This window comes from Macaca mulatta, chromosome 12, assembly GCF_049350105.2.
Source record: "Macaca mulatta isolate MMU2019108-1 chromosome 12, T2T-MMU8v2.0, whole genome shotgun sequence".
Taxonomy (NCBI): domain Eukaryota; kingdom Metazoa; phylum Chordata; class Mammalia; order Primates; family Cercopithecidae; genus Macaca; species Macaca mulatta.
The window spans coordinates 145643649-145652071 of NC_133417.1; the positions used below are offsets into that span (position 1 = coordinate 145643649).

An 8423-nucleotide genomic window follows, 5' to 3' on the forward strand; every position below is an offset into this window, starting at 1 on the left:
TTGTCTCTAAAAAAAAAAAGAAAATAGTTGAAATATCATGGGCAACATCTTGGAAACCAATTCATGCACCAGGATTGAAGATGCCTCCAGTTCACTCAGACCTCTGCAAACTGTAGCAGTTCCATCCATCCAGAGTCAGCCCAGTGTTCCTGCTGGGTGGAAGGGAGCCACGGGTTGCCTGCTGGAGACCTGGAGCCTCCCCTTCCAGGTAAGGGCTTTGTCTTCAGGGTTCGCCCACCTTTCCCAAGGCATGAGATGATGGGAGGGGAGGATGTCACTGGAGAACATAGTGATAAACAGGGAGGTGGCAGGGCAGGGACGATCACAGCTGTTGTGAACTTGTGTGAATTATTAATACTTAACCTCCTGAGCCAGATGCTTTTCTATAAGCTGGATGCAAACAGACCCGCCTCTCAGGGAGACTGTGCACATCTGAGACAGTCTTCATCTGTGTTACCCCAAGAAGCAGATGTTGAGACAAGGTTCGTTTACTGGATGGTCCCAGGAAACAGCAACAGGGGCGTGAGGAAGAGATGAGGAGGGAAGTAGCAGGATGGGTGACGGGTGCAGCTCCCTGTGACCTGGCTCGGCTACAAGAAACCTCAGGAGACATCGTAGAGCAACGGTCAAATAAAAATGACCGTGGCTGTTGGTTAAGAGAAGCTCCTGCTCCAAGCCCAACACCCAGACCAAACCAGAATGGAGTCACTCATGCTGAATGTCACATCATCAAACTGAACTTAAAAAGGGCCCCTTGGCCGGGCGCGGTGGCTCATGCCTGTAATCCCAGCACTTTGGGAGGCCGAGGCAGGCGGATCATGAGGTCAGGAGATCAAGACCATCCTGGCTAACATGGTGAAACCCTGTCTCTACTAAAAATACATAAAAAATTAGCCGGGCGTGGTGGCGGGCGCCTGTAGTCCCAGCTACTCGGGAAGCTGAGTTGGGAGAATGGTGTGAATCTGGGAGGTGGAGCTTGCGGTGAGCCAAGATCACGCCACTGCACTCCAGCCTGGGCTACAGAGCAAGATTCCGTCTCAAAAAAAAAAAAAAGGGGGACCCTTTTCCCAAAATGAAGAGATTCACAGCAGCCAATTAGTCTACCTGAGTCAGCAGACTCAGGAAACCCCTCCGTATTAGTCTGACAAGGAAAGTGACCCCACAATGCCCAATCACTTGCTGTCCCCCATCTCTGTTTCTTCAGCCTTTTCTGCCTGTAAAGCCCACCTCCTCCACTCAGCCCATGGGAACACCCTTCCTAACTCTCCAGACACGATGCTGCCCAATTCATGAGTCACCAGGGATAGCCAATTAGATCTTGTGTGAGTCGGTTCTTCCATTGCTATGAAGAAACACCTGAGGCTGGGTCATTTATAAAGAAAAGAGGTTTAATCAGCTCAGGCTGTACAGGAAGCACAACACCCATCGTCTGCTTCTGGTGAGGGCTCAGGAATGCCAAGGGGGAGCAGGTGCCTCACATGGTAAGACTAGGAGCAAGAGAGAGAAGGGAGAGGACCCAGGCTCTCTTAAACAACCAGTTCTCCTGTGAACTCACTGAGCGACAGTTCACTCATCACCAAAGGGATGGTGTTAAGCCATTCATTAGGGTCCCACCCCTGTAACCCAACACCTCCCAGCAGGCCCCACCTCCACCACTGGGGATCACATTTCGACATGAGACTTGAAGAGAAGAAACATTCAAACCATATTGGGTCTTAACCAAATGTGTGGAAAGTTTGTTTTGTAACAGCACACACATACCTGGGGTTTCCAGCTGTGCAGCAGGAGCTGGTGCCTATCCACCAGCTAAGGGATACGTCTAAGTCATTTGCTTTCTGCCACTTCCAGGTTGCCCTGCCTGCGGATCCAGGGAAACCCAGCAGGCAGCGGTCACTGGCGACCTTGAGTGTGTAGAAGGGAGGAAGGAGGGGCCTGGGGGGACACCCGCGGCACCTGCTTCAGAGGCACAGTGGGCACAGGCACGCACTGCACTCTCCCTCCCTACAGTGGGTGGGTCCTCATGAGTGGGCTGCCATGGTTCTGTTTCAGGCACGTGTGATGTGTGGTGGCAGTGGGAGGTGGCCAGGTGGCTGGATTGAGAAATGCAGCTCCCAGTTACCTGGCCACCCCAGCCTCATGATGCTAAGGTTAAGACAGGGCCGCTTGCTGGGAGATGGTGTCTCGCCTCTTTCTCTGCACCTCCCGCAGCCTGAACTGGGCCCACTTGGGAAGGACGAGGATGTCAGACGCTGGGAGAGGCTCCCTTCGTGTCGGGCCTGCTCTTGGGCTCCACATGGATAACCAGCTCCACACCTCACCTCTCACGGCAACTCTGCTTGGCTTTGGTTTCTACTGAGGTAAAATTCACATAACATAAAATTAACCACTGTAAAGCGTCCAATTCTGTGGCACGTCGTCTGCTCACAGGGCTGTGCAGCCTCACCTCTGTCTAGTTCCAAAACATCTCATCGCCCAACTGCTTAGGGGAAACCACTAAACAGGCTCTCCCCATCCCTCTGTGCCTCCGGCCCCCACAACCACGCACCTACTGTCTTTTGCTGTGGGTTCAGGGGAATGTGAAATGCTGGTTATTTCACAGAAATGGAGTCACACAGCCTGTGATCTTTGGTGTCTGGCTTTTTTCACTTACCGTGATCTTTCCAAGGCTCCTGCACACTTCAGCAGGAATTGGTGCCTCATTCCTTTTTATGGCTGGAGAACATTCCCTTGCATGGATAGGTCAGTTTTGTCTGCTCATTGGACAGATATTTGGGACGTTTCCATATTTTGACTGCTGTGAATGGTGCTGCTGTGAACATCCATGCAAAAATTTTTGTTTGAATACTTGTTTTCAATTCTTTTGACCATACACCTAGGTGTAGGCTTGCTGAGCTGTATGTTAATTCTGTTTTACTTTTTGAGGAACCACCAAACTGTTTTTACAGTGGCTAAGCCATTTCACGTTTCCACCAGCAATATACAAGATTTGTCATTTTCCCACATCCTCGCCAACACTTATTTTCCGACTTTTTTGATGCTAGCTATCTCTTGAGTGTGGTGTGATGTCTTGTTACTCTGATTTACATGTCCCTGATGACTAATGATATTCAGCATCTTTTCATGAGATTATTAGCCATTTGCATATCATCTTTGGAAAGGTGTCTATTCAAATTATTTGCTATTTTTAAAACTGACTTTTTGCTGTGTTGAAGAGTTTTTTATATCTTCTGGAAACTAGACATTCATGAGATACATGATTTGCAAAAAATCCTCCCATTCTGTGGTTTGTCTTTTCACTGTTTTGATAGCACCCTTTGAAACACAAAGAGTATTATCAAATTTTCATAAAGTCCAATTCTCCTATTTTTTCTTTTATTGCTTGTGTTTTTTGTTTCATATCCAAGAATCTTTTGCCAAATCCAATGTCATGAGATTTCCCCAGTATTTTCTTCTAAGAGTTTTTGCTCACTGGGGGTTTTGGTCCCTTTTGGGTTCACTGTTGTGTATGGTGTGAGGTAGGGTCTAGCTTCAGTTTTCCCTGTACCACTTGTTGAAGAGACTACTCTTTGTCTCATTGAATAATCTTGGCATCCTTGTCCCAAAAAATTGACGGCAGGTGTGTGGGTTTGTGTCTGAACTCTTATATTCCATTTGTCCACGTCTGGCTTCATGCCAATATCAAACTGTTTTGATTACTGTAGCTTTGTACTGTAGTAAGTTTTGAAACTGGGAAATTGAGTCCTCCAACTCTGTTTTTTTTTTTTTAAGACTATGTGGCTATTGAGGGAATATCCTTGTTTCATGCCCATTTTTCCACCGAGAAAATGAAGGCAGAAGAAGACTGAGTGACCTAAGGGGGTGGCTCAGCTGGTCAGCGCCAGCGATGACAGATGGAGTGAAGGGACTCAGAGGCCAGGAAAGGACCAGGATGTCCATGGGGCAGAGGCCCTGTGGCTGTGCCTGGCCCTGACCCAAATCTGCTGTCCTTACCTGGCTGACAGCCCTGCCCTTGCAGGCTGCAATCACTCTGCTCATGTGACACTCAGGAAGCCCTGCACCTGCCCAAGAGTCACCTCACCTCCCTAAAATGAGGCCCAGAGGCCAGGTGTCTAAGCCTCCCTTGGCCACCCTCCCTGGGCTGCAGCCCCAGGTCTGGGGAGCACTTTGGCCTGAGGCCCTCTGGAAGGGCAGGGCTTCCCTGTGTCACCTTCTCAGGATGCCTTTGCCAGACTTCTGTCGAAGGTGGGGACCCAAGGCCAGGTGGGCTAGTAAACACCACCTTTGGGGACGGGCTACACCACCACTAGTGCCTGCCCACTCCCCAGCAGGGGTGGGCCACCCAGAGCTGACCTGATGTGGCTGAGCTTGGCTGTAGGTGTGGTCCACGGGCCAGGCCATGGCTGTGGGCTGTGGTCATGGCCTCTCCTCCTCCCCGGTCCTCAGCCATGTCTATGGCTCCAGCCTCTCCTCCTCCCAAGTCCTTGGCTGTGTTTTGTTCCAGCCCTGCTTGCTCCTCCTTCCCTCCCCGGACACTCCCACTGTGTCCAAGAGGACCCTGCAGCTGCCTTCACCTCTGGTTGTGCCTGTGGCTGCAGGGCAAATAAAACCAACCCTTCACCCATCCCCCTCCCCAGGGACCAGGCAGCCTGTCCCTGTCCCCAGAAGAGGCCTTGCACCACCCCTTCCCTCCCACAGGCATCAGGGGCTCCATCGCCCTTCAGCCGTCCAACGCTCAGGGCACCTGTCCCCTGCCACCAAGCAGGGCATTACTACTGCACAGAGAAACAGAAACTCAGATGCTGCAGTTTGGCCTCCTCAGGAAAACAGGATTCCCACAGAAGACCAGCAGGCCAGGGAGGCTGTAGTCCTCCCTCAGCTCCACCATGCAGGTGCCTCTCTCACCTGTGACTCAGCCTCGCCTGCCAAGGTTGCAAGACCCTGCTCGGTGGGCCCTGGCAAGGCCTCCCCCTTGGAAGGCTCTTCCACTGAGCCCCTGCATTCCCTCCCACCCAGCACAGGCCAGTGGCACACAGGGCAGGCCACTGTGAACACTCTGGCTGCTCTGGGCCCTGACACAGTACAGGCCTGGGTCCTCCCCAGCCAGGTGTGCAGGCCCCCATCCCCCTAGCCATGGCCTGCCAGCCAGGGCCATGGAGGCCACAGCCACCTCCCCACATGCAGGCTGGGGGCTCCTGCCCAGGAGAACAGATGCCTGCTGTCTTGTTCTCTGGTCTTCCAGAGAGAAGGTTGGCTGAAGAGGGTGCCCCGGCCATGTTCCTGCTACCAACTGGACAACTCCCCTCGAGGGGCCTTGAGCATCTCAGGACACCCTCACCAGGAGCAGGGAAAGTTGGGAGCATGGCGTGGACAGTGCCACCCTTTCAGGCCAGCATGGTCCAGAGGCAAATCCTTACCTGCAGAGCAGCTCAGGGGACGCGTCCAATTGGTCTCACCCTGGAAACGGCTCTATGCTTTGGGGACCACGCAAGCTCTTCAGACAGGCCTGCAGAAGGGCAGCGGGAGGCGGGGCAGGGCCACAGTCTGACCCCCTCAGGCCTTAGGAGCCTCATCTACAGGGACACGAAACCCTTTGACTCCAGACTTCTGGAGCTGGAGGCAACTTTAGGCGTTCCCTAAGCGTAGAGGAAGGTTTGAGGTGAACCTGAAATCTGAATGGGGAGGGGAAGAGAGTTCAGCTTCCTGGACCCCTTGAGAGGAGGGGGAGGCTCAGGGGCTCCTGCACTGTGGCTGACGGCAGCCGCACTCTGATCCTCAGAGTCCTTGCAGGCTTTGGATTGATGCTGGTTTTCGAATGATCAGCCGGGTAGTATGGACCGCAGGAGGAATAGGTCAAAAGCCAGCAATGGTCCAGCAGGGGAGAGGCGGAGGGAAGGGCAGGAGCCACACATGAAGCAGACAGGACCTGGCAGGAAAGCCATGAGCTGCTGGTGCTGGGGACACCGAGGCGTCCACATGGGTCTCTGAGCTCCAGTTGTGTGGGGTGCTTCGTCCTAACATAGCAGACAGTGCCGGGGTGCCCCCATCTGTTCCCTCTCTCCTCAGGGAGACCAGGCCAAGAGTCAGGGTGGGAACGGGCAGGAAAACCACCACAGGGAAGGCCAAGCCCAGCTCAGCCCAGAGTGGAGTGTTCGGGGTCATCTCCTGCCGCCCAGGTCCTCTGACCAGAGAGACAGGTGTCAGCTCTTGGAGGGGCCACAGGTGCACTCCTCTGACCCAAACTACCACACGGGTGACCTGGCCTCACTGGAAAGGCTTGCCCTCCTCTGACCTGGATAAGGAGACGAGCCCAGACTTCTGCTGACCAAAGGCACCCAGCAGAGCAGAGCAGGCTCCGAAGAGCTTTGCTTTGAAGTTGACTACCCCACGGCAGGGGCTTGGGGAGAGGTGGAGGGAGGTGCAGGTGCAACCTCCTCTGAGAATAGTGGTGCCAGGTTTTCTCAGTCCCGCAAACTCTGCTCAGCTGGGGGCCTTGTCCACCCACCCTCACTGCCAAGTGGCAGCCCCCAAGTTGGGGGAGCCAAGGCAGCCCTAGGGTTCAGACTCAAAGCCGAACTCCTCTAGACTGGCGTCCTGGCTCAGGGCTGGAAGGACCTTCCAGGGTCCCACGGAGTGTCCAGGCAGAGCAGGGATGAGCACCCCACCTCACAGACCCCACACGAGTACAGTCCCACAGGGTCGTCTGGGGCCGAGCTCCTTCGTAAGATGACAGTGGCTCCCTGAGCCAGCACCAGAATGAGAGACCAGATGAATGTTCCCCAAGTGTCACCACCAAAAGGCGGGGCAGGAAGCACAGGGTGAGCTGGAGGTGGAGTTCATGGGCCAGAGCAGGCCCTGAGGCAGATCCCCTCCCCATTGCTAACCACTGCAGAGCTGCCCAGAGCCCCGCTTCTTTCCAGCAGGCACCCTGACTACCATTTGCAGAAGCATCTCCAGCTCTGCAGGCAGTATGTCCTGCCCACCCTGGTCTGCCCAGGGCTGACAGCCACTCCTGGGGATCATGTTCTCTCCATCAGTCACACACTGGGGTGTCCACTTCCTTCTTCAGGCTGCTGCCCAAGGGGTCCCCAGACCCCCACAGAGGTGTGGGGACCCTACGTCCTCCACTACGCCCCAGGGCACCAAAACACCTCCTGGGTTCTCTAACACATCAGATGCCACAGCCTAGCCAGCCCTAGTCCATGCCCTTGAACCCCTGCTGTCTGCAAGCACACGCTCGCACTCCCACCTCCCACAGCCAGCAGGACAGGGTCCTCGTCGGTAAGGACGCTACGGACAATGACATTCACAAGAAGGCACCCGTGGATGGCAGCGAGGACAATCGCTCAGTCTGTTTGGAAACTTACTTTTGGAGTCTCCAAAAAACAATCTCTGAAACCAAACAGAAAAGGAAAGCAGTCCGTCCGTGGCAGCGGGCAAGGGCGCACACACTCACAGGGGTTCCATAGAGCAAAAGTAGAATAATTTCTGAGCAGACCCGCCATCCGAACGGCTGGGAGCTGCAGACCCCCCGGCGCTCCCTGTGTCTTCTGAGCAGAGACCAGGCTCAGCATCCCGCAGACCCCCACCCTCCCTAGGCAGAGGCAGGAGTGGGTCCTAAGAGAGCAGTACACATCCTCCAGGACCTGGGGTCCTCCACGGAAGATGGGGGCATGGAAGGGAGGCCCCCACGCTGTGGCCCGACAGGCACTGCCCGCCTCAGCCCGTCAGACAATGCTAAGTGTCCCTCCTCTGCCCTAACTCTGCATCGGCGGAAGAGGAGGTCCAGGCTGCGCCACACGCCCGCTCTCAGGAACAAACTTTTCCTCTTGGTTGTTTCCTCACTTGCTCATTCCTTCCTTCTTTGTGTTGCACACGTGTGCCCCCACTGTCCAGACAGGCAAAGACACCAAAGCAGGAGGGGGTGGTCTTGGTCAGAGCCACATGGGCTACTGTGGTGGCTGGGATTCGAGGCATCAACTACGTCCTCAAACCCACCCATGTGTCCTGTGTGGAGCGGCCCCAGGGACGGGGTGGAAGCGGGGACTGATCACTCTTGCCCACCCTCCCAGAGTCCCAGTCTGGACCCTGCACCCGACCAGCACGGGCAGCCTGGCGGCTGCTGCCCTGGCGACGGCAGGCGTGTGCAGCATTGCCAGGAGGGAACCAGGGGCAGCTGCAGCTGCTCAGGATCCTGTGGCTCCTCCCAGGTGCAACCCCGCCCTTTGCTTCCAATCCCCCCGGTGGCATGTGCCTCCTACAGGGAAGGTCCTGGCTACAGGTCTCCTGGTCTGTGGAATGGGAATGATTCCAGGACCTGCAATGGTGGCAGGGACTTCCTTAGGAGATGAAGCCACCCAGGGGTCACCAGGGCCAGGCCAGGGCTGCGAGCATCACTTTCTCAGCCCTGCTGTCCACACTGCTCT

At 55.1% G+C, this 8423-nt stretch overlaps 1 long non-coding RNA gene across 1 annotated transcript; it reads right to left on the reverse strand.

The window, feature by feature from the left end:
* Positions 1–1370: 1370 nt before the first annotated feature.
* LOC144333543 (uncharacterized) lies at positions 1371–7515 on the reverse strand. The gene is made up of 2 exons (XR_013402272.1): positions 5415–7515; positions 1371–2809 (listed from the first exon to the last, which is right to left on the reverse strand). It is a non-coding gene; the product is annotated as an uncharacterized LOC144333543 (long non-coding RNA).
* Between the last annotated feature and the right edge of the window lie 908 nt (positions 7516–8423).